Genomic DNA, 16,657 nt, shown 5'->3' on the forward strand with positions numbered 1-16,657 from the left:
CAACAGTAGATTTCAATTGACATGAATAAGAACATGGTTCAATGTTGATAAGATATTGTATTATTGATATTTAAAAGCCTACATATATCTATTAAAATAGTATATGTTACTAATTGTAATTAATGTTTCTTATTTTCAACTAATTATCTAAGCAATTCAACACTTTATTCAACTAAGAGTTTTCTAACCCACCCTACATATTGTGCCTATATTTTTTCTCCAGAAAAAATTATTATATATATATGAGTTCAAATGATGCCAACTTGAAGTCTAATTTTGCATTTGTATCCTATATATTATTTTTAACTTTATTTAATTGCTCTTAGGTTCTTCATCATTTTTTCTTGATGTTTGTGGGACAATTTGTTACAAGACGTAACCAATTACTTGTCCTCAATTATTGATGAACAAATATATATGCATGTGTATATATATGTTGAATTCAGCGATTAAGAAAAATTGAAGGATTATTAAACTCAGTCAGTGGAGTAATATGGAATTTGTATTCATGAAGTAGTTGAATATGTACCAGTCGATCAAATTTATGAAGAATACATTTTTTGATGAAGGGGTAAATCTAAAATTTTTGATGAAGAATACTCCATGGTTTGAGTTCGTTGTATAAAGAATTTTAATTAAATGTGTACAAATATCTTTAGAAATATTTAAGGAATATTTATTATAAATTGTCTATTATATACTTTGTGTCAAATATGTTTTTGTCAATGATGCAGCTTTTCAATGCTATGTAATCAAGACGAAATATTTGTTATTATTTTTTACAAGGTAATAATAACTTTTTTATTTATATTATTTATGTATCCGAATTTCAGAATTGTCAATTCATACTTCTATTGAAATTAGCTAAAGTTAATAATCATAATTCAGCCCAAACGCTACTGAATTTTCTAAGAAGCTTAATGTATTAATATTCGTTTTTATATGGAGTCGGATGGTAGTCATTATACATTTTTTACTACTACTACTACTAATATCTCACCACTCTGTTTCTCATCAATTAAATATTTTATTTGTTTCTGTCCTTGATGGAAATTCATCCATAGAAACTCTGTAATGATGAATCTGAGTATTATAATTATTACTGTGAGTTTTTTTATGCATACATTTTACAGATTTATATGACAAATTATAATTTAGTTCATGAACAACATTATTTCATTGGAAATTTTCCTTTTATTCTGACATTGTAAAATTCATTTGGTTCAAAGTATTACACAGTAAATTGTATGTATAAGAAATAGTGATAGTTCTTTGGAATGAATCAATAATGGTAAAAAAAATTACTCTCAAATGTCAGTAAGAGTAAAATTAAGATGGATATTTTTGAAAATAATCCTTGTGACATTTTTCTGAGTTAGGATCTCAAGTATATTTTGAAGATCTTTAAAATTGAATTTTGACCCTAGAGAAATGTGAAAAAATATTGTGATATTTTTGAAATTTTATCTTGAAACATTGTGAATATTCATGATAAAAATGGCCAAATATTTTCAATTAATAGATACTTCAATTGAATAATATTGTGTTTCATTCATAAATTCAAAAGAAAACCTCAAGCCTTCATTTGGAACATACTGCTTCTTAGGACCATTAGGCATTGATATTCTCAGTTTCAGATTTTGTTACATAGATATTGAAGAATAAAAACTATATTTTGAAATTTTACAAATTAAATATCGGATTTTTTTTTGTTATCGGCTCATAATCGATGAACGAATTTTATGAAAATGGTTATTGAACTATTTAATGATTTAGCTGGCAATAACTTTTGAGAACCTACTTTTTGCTTCTTCTACTAACTCTTGTAAAGTCAGGGTATAGGGTAAATGCACTGGTTCTCGACCATTCCGTGATTTGAGATAAAATAATAATAAAAATATATCATGTAGTGCAAAATATTTTCGCGGTACGTGTTCTCGACCATTCTACCCTTCCAATATAGTTTGCATAGTAGTGGTATAGGTTAAAGTTTTCGCGCTAAAAATTAGTTTATAATCACCTATCATAGAAAAGGTTCTTTCTCGTCCTCTCTTAGAAAAGTGCTTTTGTGATATATGACCAGAAAATAGTAATTATTTCTTATTTTAAATGAATTATGTGTGTATATTTTGTTCCATATCAACTATAAGATATATTTTTGAGTGTATTTCAATCAAGAATCAAATAAATGTTTATTTTTTTGTTCAATATTCGGCGGTCGCGAACTGGTATGGGAAATTTTGAATCTTTTATTTCTCGATCAAAGAGGTCGAGAACCAATATGTTACTTCAATAATTGTTTATTTCAACCGATATATTTCTGTTGGATCATTTTCGTTTTTTTTCGATACCCTGATTCCTGATTAATTTATATATCTACTTTCTGAATATTAGTTTGCGACCACCGAATTAACGTTGAAACACTTATTTATTCTACCCTTTATTTATTCGCGGTCGAGAACCAATTTGATTGTTCTCGACCACTGGTGGTCGGTATTTTATATTTTATTTACTCATTATTTTCTAAATAGATATTAATAGCCAAATAACCAAATAATGTTGTATGAGTTGCTATTTTGAAATATTTATAGAAAGTGGAAACTTTTGCAAAATAATTTTTTTTTACGTTCCGAGTGTTTCTTACTTGATTACCTTATCTGAAACCTATCTGAGTGATAGGTAGTGATGTCGATGGTACGGTACTAAAATAAGTACTCATCACTCATCTCGCTCTAAAGTTTTTAAAATTTTTTTTAAGTGAAGCGGCCACTATTATTAGTGGTCGAAAACTAACACAAAAATGGTCGAGAACTCTGCGGCGTGGTCGAGAACCGAAGGTTATTGAGATTTTCTATAGGGTAAATGCACTGGTTCTCGACCAGTTAACAGAAATATCGATTTCGTGCACGATTTTTTCACACATAAACTTATCAAATTTTAATGGTGTTGGTGTTCATCGATTCTTTGGCGAGTTTTAAATGATTTGTCATATAATTTTAAGCGTTAAGTTAAAGTTTAAGTTTAAGTTAAAGTTTAAGTTAAAGTTAAGTTTAAGTCAGGACACTGTTTAGACAACAAGAATTTCAACCCGTTCATTTTATTCGAAATGCATTGTGCATTCATTTGAATGATTTGGATATTTTTTCTTACTGTCTGCAACTGCTCATTATCCTTATTACCGGGTTCGCTAAATTTGTGGATTGGCTCTTTTTGGACGAAAACAATTCTGATGCAAGCTTTTATCGGTCAACTTTAAGCTTTCATGTTTTTATCATAATTGCTTCGATATAATTCAACTCTGAAGGAAGCGTAACTTTCAGGATACCGTGACTTGAGGGTTTGGCACTTCACTTCAGGAAGATTAGCAACCAGAAAGGATTCCAACTCATCCGCTGTTGTATTGGGTTTCAGATTTGAAACATGAAATGAAATCTTCCGATCTATGCCCTCAACGTTCGAAGCTCCAGAATAATTGCCAACAACTAATGCCTTTTTGGTTGTTTTTCTAGATTTCTTGAATGGAACTTGTTTCTATTCATTTCCAGATCTCTCGCATTGTTCATTTGTTTTGTTTTTCCGATCAGCTAGAGGAACAGTATTAGTCACAGGGGATTCCGGTTCGTCAGATGTTTCAATATTGTCGGGGTATGTTTCTTAGACGATTTCCCTTTATTATTTACATTTTTATCATGCGGTGTCATCTGTTTATCTGAGTAATTATAATTTGACGTTTTTGTCTACATATTAGCGAGGAATTTAGTTGATTTTTGAGTAATTCAATATGAGTTTTCAATTCATGGATTAGGTCAGGCGCGGATCCAGGACCCACTTTTGGGGGGGGAACTTTTCGATACTTCCGCCATTTTGGGACGTCATTTTTTTGCCGTTTATTAATATGGGTTTCCAAAAAATGTATTGAAGATGAAATGAATAGAATAAAAAATGTTTCCATACATTTACTTGTATTTTCAAATTATACACTGTGTCCGTAAGTATGGAACAAATTCATTTTTCGCTTAACAGACCATTTTAAGAAATAATCGTGAAACAAGTCGATTTTTTATTTTAATTTACTGTATTTTGAAATAATAATCTGATAATAGTCGATCCTAACTGATATTTCTCACAACTTCGCAACCCTCTCTAAAATCGGTTTTATTGCCCATCATAAAAAGCGAGTTATTTCTTTCAAAACATCTGGTCAATGCGTCCTAGAAAGATACCTAATACCATCTCTGTACCTGTCTTTCGAGCTCGAAGTTGCTGCATTGCCAAATGTTCGAACAACCGTTCGTACAGTTCGCTGCGATTTCATTGGTTGGCGTGTAAGAATTGAATGCCGTCAAACGTATCTGAATTCTTACATGTGGTAGAAAAGGACGGAAAATCAGAAGAACGTTTGAGATTGCTCTACTCATCCTGAAAAGTGAAGGCTTCTCAGAGGGGCTGGAGGGAGCTGAATAGGTAAACTTTGACAGATGCGCTCAAACGCACGTGGTACCATTACCTCTTAAGGATAAGTTGAATGTAATAAACAATAAACGTGCTCTACTGAATTCTAATGAATAAAAAATAAAATTCATGAATTGAGTTCAGGTTTCAGATCCTGCGTTTTTTTCTTTGATATGATGAAAATTTATTCACTATGCGAAGATGTTTAAGATTAGTAAATTTGATAAAAAAAATCATCAGTGAAATTCGTTCAAATAGAAAAAAAATTATTTAATTCGTTCTTCCAGTAAATGTAGATAATGTCGCCCTCCATTATTTGCCTCCCCTCTAGAGTGGGCCCTGTAGTTTTAGCCTAGCTCAGTTTCGATTTCAGAAAAAGCTTGAAATTTTTTTTTTGTTCAAGATTATCGTGTGAAACAATCGGATGATGCGGATGAACCATTATCTAATTCGAATGCGCCCACGCCCAACACTAGATAATTTGATATAAAAAATTAAGAATATTATAAAATAATGGAATGTTAAATGAATTAATAAAAATTCTTATATTTCTTGAGTAGTATTAGTTGGAAGTGATGAAATGGAATCGTTTTCTTATATATTGCATTCCATTCTTGAGGAATAAACTCTCTGATTAGGGAATTGAAAAAAAAAATCCAGAACCCCAAGTGGCCATAAAATTCGGCAACGTAAAGGGAACGCCAACAAGCCTGATGAGTGCATGTGTTTTTTTAGCGTCAATAACTCGTAAACAGCACTATGAGGGGATCACGCCACATCTGGATATTTATGAGTATGATGCGGACCTTGTATGGTTTTTGATGTTATTTAATATGATAATATTAAATTCCTTCCTGTTGTTGCTCACTGAATCAAATCTCATTTGGTACTTTGAATTTCTACACATGTAATTTTTGTTGATCAAGCTTGAAATGCCGCCCTTGAATTTTGCCGCCCTAGGCGACCGCCTACCCTGCCTACCCCCTAGCGACGGCCCTGCATATTTCAGATTCCTTGCACAACTGCGGTGGTAGCAGCCCTCACATGATACACATTTAACATAGGAAACAACTTTTATTTTACACTTTCTACAATAAACTTCGGCGGAGTTCATTTCGGTACGACCTTCCTGCGCCATGTCTTTAACTCAATTGATTGGTATGCTAAGTTTGAACGTGGTGAACTCAGAGAAAAGAAAAGAGTTTTCTTTCCTCTGAGGTGGTGAAATGAGCACCGAAGACCGGCGAACGAAGTGGACAGTCAAAAGAGGCTGTCACTGACGAAAAAATCAAAAAAAGTTCACAAAATAATTTTGAATGACCGTAAAGTGAAGTTGATCGATTCAGCAGACATTGTGAAGATATCATCTGAACATGTACATCATATCATTCACGAATATATTTCACGAGAAAGCTGTGTGCAAAATGGGGGCCGCGCGAGCTCACAATCGATCAAAAGCAACAACTTGTTAATGATTCTGAGCAGTTTTGAAGCTGTTTAAGTGCAATAAACCTGAATTTTTGCATCGATATGTGACAATTCATGAAACATGGCTCCATCATTTCCCTCCATCAGAGTCCAATCGACAGTCAGCTGAGTGGACTGCACACGATGAACCGAATCCAAAGCGAGGAACACACAACAGTCAGTTGGCAAGGTTATGCCATCAGACTGCCATCAGTATTCTAGGATGAGCAAGGTATAATATTAATTGATTACCTCCAAAAGGGCCAGACCATCAACAGCGATATAGCGTTATTGGATCGTATAAACGATTAAATCGTAAAAAACGGCCCCATTTGAAATAAATAAAGCTCCTTTATCATCAAGGCAATGCGCCGTGTCACAAATCATAGAAAACAATGGCAAAATTGCATGAATTGGGCTTCGGATTGCTTCTGCATCCACCGTATTCGCTAGATCTGGCCCCCAGCGACTTTTTCCTGTTCTCCGACTGGAAAGAAATTTATACTAAAAGGAGAAGTAATCGCCGAAGCTGAGGCCTATTTTGAAGCGAAAGACAAATCGTACCATAAAACTGGTATCGAAAAGTTGAAAGATTGCTATAATCGCTGTATCGCCCTCGAAGGCAACTATATGTTGAATAATAAAATCGAATTTTGCCAAAAAAATGTGTTTTACTAAGGTAGACCGGGAACTTTTCAATTGGCCTGTTATGCTAAGAGTACGACACTGAATACCACACCCATATTCTTCGAGAATTTCTTCACTAGTTTGAACATAATTAGCAAGTGGTTCTTGTTGCCTGTTATAAGTTTTAAATTTAATTTAATTTAAATCAACCATGTATAACAAATTATTGAGTGACAGTATTACTTTTGCTCTCATATTTTTCAGTAGCATTCAGTTCTACAGAGAAGGGTGTTCAGCGCCAACCAGAACCATAAGGGGACAAAGGAATATTCCTGGAAAATTCCCCTCCTAATTGAAATCTGCTCAATTCGCCATAGAATGTTCGATATTCGTTCTTCAATTGCACATTGCATACTTCAGAAAGTTTATTGTAATTGGGTTGATCTTGTATGTATTTAAAATGTTTGTCAGTGTGAAATTGAGACAATAATAGCCTTCTTATAGACAATATATGTCATGAAAAGGTTTCTGTTTCTTTTAAGGCTTTTTTGTATTTGATGAAATAAGTAGTGCCTTCGACCCTTGTGCATTATTGGAATATCCCTTCTGCTGTGTTGTCATTGTATATTATCCATTTTCTGGATACGAAATGCTAAACATGATGATTTTGTATATTGTTAGTAGACATGGAATTGGTCTGTAGTTTGATGGATCCGCTGTGTTATGCAAATCCCTCGGTAAGACGTAAGTGATCCCTGTTGTTAAAATTTTTGACATTTCCATTGGATTATTTAATTTATTCGTCGCGAGTATAACTTCCTGATTTTGCTAACATATTATCGTTTAACATTCTATAGAGTATATAATTTTCTTTCGGTACACACTGAGGTTTTGTTTCAGTGTATCTAAAATTTGTTGAGCATTTTCGTTGTTTGGATCATAATTTGTCGGTGACGATCATTTATTATATTTACAATGTTTTAAAGTTTTCTAGATGGTGAACCTTTTGTAAATTGGGTGAGCCTCCTATAATATCTTTGCCAGAGGGCAAAGTTCATAGCATCTGACAAGATATTATAGGAGGCTCACCCAATTTACAAAAGGTTCACCATCTAGAAAACTTTAATTTTTTAGTCTTTTTTGCCAATATGGCTTATTTTATTGTTTTTCCCTAGCTGGTTGCTGATTTTTAATTTTATTTTAAGTTTCTTGAATGTCCTCAATCGTGGCAGAATGGGTCGTCTAAGTGGATTTGTAATTCTGTTCTGTGTCCTCAAAATCTATGATGCATCTATCATTGTAGCAGATAATAGCTCCAATAAATTTCTTTTGCCTTTTTCTGGGTTTACAAGGGATGCTGTACCTATATACAGAGTGACTCAATAGTGATCAATCGGTTGCTAACTCTTGTAAATTTTGGGCTAATAGAATGATTCAAATTTTGACGGAATCGACAGTACTATAAGCTTACTCTACAGGCTGATCCGAAAGTGGTGAAACACAATACTACCCCAAGGGCGTAGAAATGGAGGGGGTACTGGGGGTAATTACCACCCCAAGATTTCTAAAATATAAAATTCGAGAAATCTCGTAGACGAAGAACCAAAATTTTTCCATAAAATGGACCAATAATCATTTAAAAAAAATCGGACCCCTTTACGGTTTACCAGTTTATTATGACTTTCAAAATGATTACTTTTATTGCACTACGAGCTTGTCTATGTCCGAGGTTTATTATTGTCCTCTATCTATTCGCTTTCTCGGCATCGCTCCGTGGGTGTATCTTAATTGGAGGTACAAATGAAAATGACAGATTTCAAGAACGCTTTGTTTTTGAGATACAGGTGGCAAAGTTTAAGTTTTTCTGTCATAGCACCTTCCCTTCACAAGATATTTAACTTGAATTGGCAATAATATTCCAATTCAAAGTTTTCATCATGTGATATGCTAATTTTGAATACAAATCTACAGGGTGATTTTTTTCTAGAAAGGTGCCCGCTTGTTTCCCCCATAACTATTTCTTGATGAACCACTAGTAATTCAGGAAAATTTAAAAAGGAACTCTGGTTCATTACTACACTTTTTATTCATTTATTTATTTATTTAAATTAACGTGTCTCGACAGCTATGGTCATTGGCACAAGATCACATTGAAAGTAGTCAATATTACATCAAAAAAGATTTACAAAATAGAGTACAGTTCATTATCTTTGAGAAATCGTATGGTTGCTTCGATCTGGATGGGTGAACTTAGTACATCATGCAGGTGCTCTTTGATACCATATCGTCGGCGTGCATCTCCATAGTATGGGCATAAAGTTATTAGGTGTTTCACAGTCAGACGTTCGTCGGGGCAGTGTTCACAGTTAGGAGCATCTCCTGAAGACATAAGAAAGCCGTGGGTTAGCTTTGTGAGTCCCATTCTAAGTCTTCTCGCCACTATTTTACCCTGTCTCTTCATATCTAACTTTATGGGGTCGTGCACCATTGGTTGGATAGCATGCAGTTTTTGATCGGTTGCATCCCATTGCGCCTGCCAGGCATGAAGAGCTTCCAACTTGATTTTATTTCTCAGATCAGTGTGGAGCTGCATATCTATTACAGGGGAGTCAAAGGTTCGCGCTAAATTGGCTGCTGTGTCTGCTTGATCATTTCCAAGTATGCCCACATGGGATGGAGTCCACACAATAGTGATTGAGGCGTTTCTGTCTTCCATAATATTATGACACTTTTCTTGGATTTTTTGCACCAGTGGGTTCTTGGAGAAAATATTGGTGATGGACTGTATTGAAGACAGCGAATCTGTGAGGATTCCAACTTTGCTACCAAATGTTATAGGCGTAAAGAGTGATTTGTAGATTGCATACAGCTCTCCTGTATGTATACTGCAGATGGGTGGTATCTTAAATGTTTTTGGAGCTCCTAGGTTATCTACAACTGAACAGGCTACACTATTATCGTCTTTAGAGGCATCGGTATATATTTCCTGATCGAAAGCTTCATTATTGACCAATTCAAGGAAGGAGTTTTTCAGTAGAATTTCAGGAGTTATATGCTTTTTATATCTTTGCAGGGATGTGTTGATGTTGATTCGGCGTCTGGTCCATGGGGCTTGCTTTGAAAACGACATGGGAATTGTCTTAGATAGGTCAAGTGAACCAATATTTTGTAGAACAAGTTGTGGAATCGATAAAAGCGTTCTAGGATATATTCTATCCGGGTTCTTAGCTTCATTAATGAGGTGTGAGACTGGATGATTAGGGGAAGCTGAGACTTTCGTTGATTATGATAGAAGAAACTGCAGTCGGCGATTATTTAGAGGGAATTCTCGGGCTTCTACGTGGAGACTTTCTGACGGAGTGGAGCGAAACGCGACGAGGGCAATGCGTATTGCTGTGTTGGGAACTGTGTTGAGTATTTTGAGGTTGGTTTTGCTGGATGTAGAGTAAAGGATACATCCGTAATCGAGTTTTGGACGGATAAGAGATCTGTATATTTTCAGCAAAACATCTTCGTCACATCCCCACTGGTGGTGTGATAATGTTCGAAGAATATTCATAGTGTGCAAGCAGCTTCCTTTAACGTTCTTAATATGTTGTGTCCAAGTGAGGCGTTGGTCAAAAGTCATTCCTAGAAGCTTAATGCTATCAACTTGTGGTAGAGGAGAACCATTTAATATCAAAAGAGGCTGACCTTTGGGGTATCTTCTGGTGAATCGTAGTTTCGTCGTATATCTGCTATCGATTTCGAGAAAAATTTCAAACAGCTCTCTATAGTAATCCTCAGTAAAATCCAAATTATTATAAAGATCCAGTTAGGTAGCTGTGATAAATAAATTAATTATGAGTGTCTGTACTTATTTACCAACTCTGTAGCTAAAATTAATAAAGATTCGATAAACTGGTTGGGCATCACAAAAAAGTAGAACTACAAGAAACACCCTGAATCTCGAAGACAAAGCGTTTGCGGGATCATGTAATTGGGACATTTCATTCTTGAAATTATCCAAGGAATCTCTCATTTTCCTTAGTAGCTCCAATTCAAGAACATGTAGTATAAGTTAAGAACAAACGGATTGGAAATAAAAATAATATTTCGAGTAATTTGTTTCAAACTTCGTTATCAAACCTCTTTTTCTAACATTATTGTAGCTATAGAGTAAAAGCGGGTAAACCGCTTACCGGCGGCCGGCTCCGATAGGTTCCGGTTTCTCGCGCATATGGAGGACAGAGTAGTTGCCGCCTGAAACTGGTAGTTCTGTTCGAAACATCTGGTCAGGGACCATTCATTATTCGTTATTATAAGGTGTGTGAATAAGTCTTTCCCGTTTTTTGTAAGAGATGGCGCCACCAATACTGTGCGAGTATATAATGGTTACATATGTCATAATCAAAGCTTATTCATCTGTCAACAATTCCACACTAACACATTAGTTGAAATTTTTTCGCATCATAAATTTTTGAAATCGTGAAAATGTCGAAATTTGAGCCGAGTCGACGTCATTTGCGGGAAGTTTCACTTTATTGGTTCAATTTGAAGAAATCTGCTGCCGAGGCGCATCGGTTGCTTCAGGAAGCTTATGGAGAAGGTTGTGTCGATGATTCAAGTGTTCACGGATGGTTTCGACGCTTCAAAAGTGGCGATTTCGACGTGGAAGACAAGGAGCGTTCCGGGCGGCCGCAAATCTTTGAAGATCAAGAATTGGCGACTTTGCTTGATGAAGATTCGTGTCAAACGCAAGAAGAACTTGCTGAAGCATTGGGAGTTGACCGAACAACCATTTCCAAGCGTTTGAAAGCCATGGGAATGATCCAAAAGCAAGGAAATTGGGTGCCGTACGAACTGAAGCTGAGAGACGTCGATCGGCGTTTTTTCACTTGCGAACAGCTGCTTCAGCGACATAAAAGAAAGGGTTTTCTGCATCGTATCGTGACTGGCGATGAAAAGTGGATCCGTTACGATAATCAGAAGCGAAGAAAATCATGGGGACTACCCGGCCATGCATCATCATCGACGGCCAAGCCAAATATTCATGGCGCCAAGCTCATGCTCTGTATATGGTGGGACCAGCTAGGTGTAGTTTACTATGAGCTTCTGAAACCGAATGAAAGGATCACAGGCGAGGTCTATCGATGACAATTGATGCGTTTGAGCCGCGCACTGCGAGAAAAACGGCCACAATACTCCGACAGGCACGACAAAGTTATTTTGCAACATGACAATGCTCGCCCACATGTTGCACAGCCGGTGAAAACATACTTAGAAACGCTCAAATGGGAAGTCCTACCCCACCCGCCGTATAGTCCAGACATTGCTCCGTCTGATTACCATCTCTTCAGATCAATGACTCATGGCCTGGCTGACCAGCACTTCCATTCCTACGAGGAAGCCAAAAAATGGGTGGATGACTGAATAGAGGCCAAACCGGTCGAATTTTTTCGCAACGGGATTCGTATGTTGCCAGAAAGATGGGGAAAAGTTGTAGCTAGCGATGACCAATACTTTCAATAATTCATTTGTAACCATTTTTTCACAATAAAGGCTCAAAATTTGAAAAAAAACGGGAAAGACTTATTCACACACCTTATATTATCATATAGTTTTAAAGATGCAATACCCATTCTTTTAGTAATTGATGTTGGCATAAAACATTGAAGTGTTCCCAGAATATATTTGTGACACCTGAATCTGCATCTGAGCTGATCTATAAGATCATCTAGAATCGGGATTGCCACCGATATTCTCGAATGAGTTGAGGATCTTTAGTAGAGCACTAAGAATAGTCACTTCTGTTGCGAGGAGCGAGTCTTGGTAAATGAATTCCTTTATCAACAGTACTCATTATGGTTTCAGCTTTTCTAGAAATTTTGAAAAACTTAAGATCGATTGGTTTTAGATTTTCAATGTTGTCAACTGGAGACCTCAGCAGGCGGAAATGGTGGTTGACAATTTATTATTAGTCCATGAACCTTTCATTGCTACAAATTGACTTTCAAGCAACTTTAAGAACGACGATGCTTTAGAAGATGTCCTAATATCCTGATTTTTACTTAGACTTTCTATAGTTTCAGCAATAAAGTTAAAGAAAAACTGCAATATAGTACAATATAACCGACCGGAAACTGTAGTGTAAAACGCACTCTATAAACTGTAAGTGGATCATATAGTTCTCACTGACAAGACAACTCACAACTGACCTGATATTATTAGTCGATAAAAATTAGAGGACAGAAGTACCTACTCATCGACGTTGCAATCCCAAATATCAACATGCATCAAAAGGAGATCGAGAAAATTTGAAAATATTGGTAATTCTAGTTTCGATAAAGCGCCAGTAGGAAATGCTTTCAACGAGAACTATCCCAATAATCATTTCAACCATAGGAACATACTTTTAAGATATATATAGAGGACTAAGATGTAGCACTTAGTCTTTTCTTATAAAATTCAAAAAGCGATATTTTTAAGATACTGCAAGGTTGAAAAAATTCTTAGGATGCGACTGACAAAGCCACTTGAGCTTTCACAAGAACGAAATCTAAGGGGATGGAAAGGACCGGATACGACCGAGTTTGATTCTCCTGAATTCCTATATATCTGGTGATAAGGCTGGTTTTAGAGTCACGCTGACCGTCGGCGCTGAAGTCTACGCTCGTAGCTCTCAGCGCGTAGCAACTCGTTTCAGTGTCATGCTGAAAGCTGAACGTTGTGAAGTAGTCAGAAGTACAGTCATGCCCAACCAAATGAGTGTTCGAGTTGCTGCCGACCAGTATCAATATCGCGATTCATTGTTGCGCCTGACTGTCCTGTCAGCGCGTACGTTTCACGTAACTTAGTAATGGTAACTGTGGTGGGATTCTGTAACGGCAAAGCGAAGCGAAAACGTGACGAAACGACAGTTTTGCTCGGTTCGGTATTCTGTAAAGGGATTCGGCAATAGTCGTGTTTGCCGAAGCAAAGAACGACCTCATGACGATAACGAAACATTTTAGGGTTCGTTGTCATTACGAAAAGTCCGACGACGTTTTTGATTGGTTTACTTTTACCACGTGACCAAGTCTTAAGCGTCATATTATGGCACTTGAATGATTTCGATGTTATAATTTTGAATGTTTTGCTTCACAATATCACAATTCTTAATATTAAGTTTGAAATTCATTCTATTAATTATTGAAAAATTGCGTTATGAAAGTTAGATTTTTATGTGTGTACAGTCGATCGCTCCAATTATTCCTGGTATTCCACATTTTTCAAAAAATTTCCCTTTATTTTGGGTCTTCTCAGAATCTTTAGGGAATATAATTCTTCCTTGGAATACATGGTTAATCAATTTAGTCACTTCACTAACACAACGACTGACCATGGGTTGACTTACTGCTAGCAAATATTCTTGTCCAATACCGCGTTGGTAATTTCCACTGGCAAAAAATCTCAGAGTTATCAATATTCGCTGTTCAAATGGCGTTCTCGTGTTCCTCCAATAATTATCCATAAATGGTTTCAATTCATCGAATAGAACGTGAACTAAATGTTTCGACAAACGGAAAACGTCTATGAATCTCTCATCCGTTAAGTTAAATGGATCACTTCTATCTCGAAGAAATCTATTCTCCTCTCTTGTAAGAGTTAGACGAACTCTTCTTGAGATTTCCTCGTCGATGATCAGTATCATTGAAAACATGATGAATATTTCTTTATACCTATACACACTATTAGTTGACTCCCCGAACTTATTTTGTAGTATGGGTAGATTTTGTAACTGGAATAAGAATGAAGGTTTTAAATTATAATCCATTGAACGAGGTTCCATTTCGAATTTCTTCCAGTGCTCAAATAAGACTTTTTGTAATACTCAATATTTGCATTCAGGTGCTGTATTCAATTAGCTAATTCATTCTTAATGATAAACTAAACAGTTTAAAATGGTATGAAACTCTTTGTTAAGTAACTTCCAATGAGAGTCATAAATCAAAATATAATTTCTGACAATACACTCAAGTTAAATACTGTGGATTATTCAAAGGACATTACAGCTAGAGTCCATAAAAGGGACTCTTATCTCATTGCTCTTATTAGAGATTATCTCAGGTACCTCATATGTCAAAACCTGCAGAATCCTACAGTAGCTTAAGAGTCCGTTCACGCGGCGCAAATTCAGGCGTTTTCTTAACTAATTCGGTCGTGATTTTCTCAGGAACGGTAAACGCTATCGAGATGATTCAAAACAATATTGGAAGGTCTTAATCCCTTGTATGTTCGTTAGGTAATAATTTCACTTTAAGTTGCAAATTAATTGTTTTATTGAAGTAGAAAGTACGATTTTCAATACCAATTTTGAATGATTTATTGTCGCTTCAGTTGACCTAAATTCGAAAATCTAATACAAATTGGTCATAGCCTATTTCTTCTTCTTTGCAATGATACCAATTAGAAATATATTACATCATAGTTACTCAAAATTCTCTGAGACGTTGTAAATCTGTTTCGAGTGCCAGAATTGTGAACTAAAAATCGTTGCTCCTCCCTGAGGGGCGTGGCTTGTAGCTATCAGGACCGTCTCTTAGGAAATATATTCTTGAAAACCTGAATTATTTGTTACGAACAAAAAAAAATATTTTGTCGCTTAAACCTGCAAGTTCCTATTCCAGCATTGATTATCTTTAAAGCCATATGTCTGATTTTCATGTTACTTTCTCGAATGAAAAAATGTATTCCTCATGGAAGGTTTCGGATTGGATGCAATAGTCAATTAATTATTTCGGACCGAAGGTTCGTAAGTTTGAGAAAAAGTAGATATCTGTTATTGAAAAAATCGATTCGGATGTAATGATGGCTGGCAAATTACCTTGTTTTTAACATATTTCATATAATACAAAATTTGGGTAGTTCAGAACCTATCTAAGATTCGGTATTGTGCTACTGCTTGAGAATAATACTTTAAAAGTTAACAAGAAGTGATTTCGTGTAAATTTATTAGAGTTATTTCAAGATTTCATTGTCACATCAGATAAACATCAGTTGTAAATAAAGGTTATTCGGTACTCTTTTGTGTACCGTATTATTTCATTGCTGGACAATTTGACAGTTTCTAGGTAGGTTCAGCATTGCATAGGTACCTGAAAGAAGGCATTTAGGAGTAAAAATTTAAAATGGTCTATTTTTGTACCTATTCGTATATTTCTACTTACTCATTGATTTTATGTAGAAATGAAGAATATACCCGACATTGAAATAACCATTTTCAAACTGAAATTCCTAGAATGGTATTCTCAATTTCGGGTTGAGGTATTACTAGAAGTTTTCATATCTATTTGTCCTGTGCAGTTCTCCTTATAATTTTGTTTATGTGTATTGAATTGAACCTTTTATGCAGGGAAATATCTTTGGATACATTCCGAATTGTTTGTATTCAGCAATCTAAAATTCTAAAAGAACATTCTAGTCACTCCGTTATTTTTGAATAAAATTGATCTAATATGCGTTTGGTGAAGGAAATAAAAATAGGTTTTCAGTCGAAATTAGTTTTCGTACGCATTATGTGTAGAATTTCGAAATGGTATGAATGTCCCTTGTTTTTCATTTTCACTGTATAAAGAAAGAAAGACAATTTTTTACAATGATTTCAAAATAAAAGAGTACACAATGAAGTATGTAACAACAACAGTGCATACACGCTATGAAAATTGAAATTCATCTTCGACAGCCATAGAAGCTGAAGGATTTTGTTCCAGTTTACCTATGTACAAATTGATACAGCAAAATGATTGCCGATGGGGACAGTAGTTGTTACAAAAAAAAAAATTCTTGATACTACTCTTGTTATAAGAAGCTCAATTTTTCTGTGTTCATCAACAGTTGAAACCATAGAAATATTGAGACTCTTAGATGGTACAAAACCTTATTATTTTATGGAAAAAAGTATTTGACCATTTTCCATTATTTATATTGATACGATACCATACGATGTTATATATTTTTGAAATCAGGAAAGATTGAGCTTTCAAAAAATAGCATAGAAATCTAGTGTTCCCATTTGAAAAAACATAACTTTGGGTCATAGCTTCATAATTAAAAACCCTTTTGAAAAGACGAGCAGGCCACTGGATTTTAC

General features: G+C 35.2%; 1 long non-coding RNA gene across 1 annotated transcript; it reads right to left on the bottom strand.

Annotated features, from left to right (window-relative positions):
- Nucleotides 1–15,241: 15,241 nt before the first annotated feature.
- LOC123671735 lies at nucleotides 15,242–16,445 on the bottom strand. The gene is made up of 2 exons (XR_006746167.1): nucleotides 15,735–16,445; nucleotides 15,242–15,662 (listed from the first exon to the last, which is right to left on the bottom strand). It is a non-coding gene; the product is annotated as an uncharacterized LOC123671735 (long non-coding RNA).
- Nucleotides 16,446–16,657: the final 212 nt, after the last annotated feature.

This window comes from Harmonia axyridis, chromosome 1 (genome assembly GCF_914767665.1).
Source record: "Harmonia axyridis chromosome 1, icHarAxyr1.1, whole genome shotgun sequence".
Classification (NCBI taxonomy): Eukaryota; Metazoa; Arthropoda; class Insecta; order Coleoptera; family Coccinellidae; genus Harmonia; species Harmonia axyridis.